The following is a 1,886-nucleotide window of genomic DNA, read 5'->3' as shown; positions in this document are numbered from 1 at the left end:
AGGGACTTAAGCATCATCCAGGTGCCCATCTAGCATGGATTGTCAGCATCTCCAAGGAGCCCTTCAAACTCCACATGTCAGGGCTCTCCTGCAGATGGAGTGAATGAGGTGTGAGGCCCAGTCATCTGTATTTTGTATATGCCTGGATAAGAGTTGCAACATTCTATCCATTCTTGTCTCTTTCTAAGCCTTGGTCTTGCAGCTAATGGGGGCAGAACCTAGAATTCCTGACATTCCAGCCCCAGAAGCCCAGACCCAGAAATCGTAGTGAAGCTTGTGGGTTCTTGTGGGGCTGTTGGGACACTGTGCTGTGGGGCTTTGGATGCACCATTAACTGTCTCTGGGCTTCAATTTCCTAATCTCAAAATTGAGTAGAGAGGGGAAGCTGTTCCTCACCTCTGTCAGTCTAGAGTTCTCTTAGGCCCCCTGGGGTTACCTGTTTGGGTGAAGGAGAAAGGACAAGATGGAGGAAGGTGAACAAGAAGGCATAATCCATGTTGCTTCCGGGTTCTTCCTCACCAACTTTCCCGCGCGCGGGAAGATGCAGATCAACCGAGCATGCTCCAGGTGATGTCAATCCGAAGAGATCAAAACTTACCCGGCCACGCCTATGGAGATGCCCCTATCACGCCCTTATCCTGCCCACTGCCCTCCCCCTTCCAGTACCAATGCATAAAAATCTGCCACTGGCAGGAGCCAGCGTGACTTCTTCGGCCCCCGCATTTGTGGACCGGAGAACATCACCCGAGAGCGCCGGCGCGACTTCCCTGGCCCCCCACACCTGAGGACCAGAGAACCTCGTCCGAGAGTGTATGCATATTTGCAATAAAAGACTGCCACTTTCTTATGTACTTTGGCCTCATGTTTAATTACTTAGCTCTCCTAAATTAAGTTACATTAAATTAAATCAAAACAGTTAGTGCCAAATTAAATTAAATTAAAACATTACCCTTCCCAGAATCCCCTGTTTGGTAACTCCATCTGTCTGCCTCCAGGTGCCCAGGAAGGGCCCTCTGTCATGTGGTTACTTGGTTGGGGAGTGTTTGTCCTGGCCCTGCTGTGAAGGATGACCATGTTGCCAGAATGCCCTGGGGGGCCAGGCCCTCTCACCACCCTCCTAAGTATTGACACAGATAGAACATGATGAAGAGGCCAAGCATTATACAAGTCCTAGGTAGACAGAGGACCAGTGGGGTAATTTCAGCCCTTGGCCCAGGGTTGTTCCTTGCCTGGCCCTGTAGAACTGGTTTCCAGGGTTGACTCAGAGGGGCGTGGGCAGCACCTGTAACCTAAGCTCAGAGGTCAGGGTAGCCCGGTGGGGGCACACTAATTCACAAGGGATGAAGAGCTTTTTATGTCTTAAAACTGAATGAGAGGAATTTTCTCTAGTCAGTGACTAAGGGCAGAATCTTCTCTATGCTTGGGGTAGTGACCTAGGCAAAGGGATCAAGGACAGCTTGAGCTGAGAACACAGCAGGAGCAGGAGCTAGCCAGGCAGAGAGGGGCAGGAAGAGCGTTCTGGCTGAGCAAGTGCAGAGGGCCAGTGGTGGGGTAGGAGAGGCCAGGCCAGTGTGGCCAGAGAAACAAGCCTGAGGGGGACAGAAGGGAAAAGCTGGCATGCAGGTCAGTAGGGGCAGGCATAGCAAATACACATGCCTTCAGGGGCCCAGGCAGGTAATGTGACTGCTACAAATTGGGAATGTAGGCTTCAGGCTACATTCATTCAACATACATACATTCAACTATTCAATGCCAGGTTGCAATATTCAAGGCCTGAGATGGATCATTGAGCAAAACAAAGAGCCCTGCCCTCATGCAACTTACATTCCAGCAGAAGGAGACAGACCAATAAACATAATAAATAAGTAAACTGTATGGTAAGTTAG

This window comes from Papio anubis, chromosome 11 (genome assembly GCF_008728515.1).
Source record: "Papio anubis isolate 15944 chromosome 11, Panubis1.0, whole genome shotgun sequence".
Classification (NCBI taxonomy): Eukaryota; Metazoa; Chordata; class Mammalia; order Primates; family Cercopithecidae; genus Papio; species Papio anubis.
Note: the sequence above shows the minus strand (reverse complement) of the source record.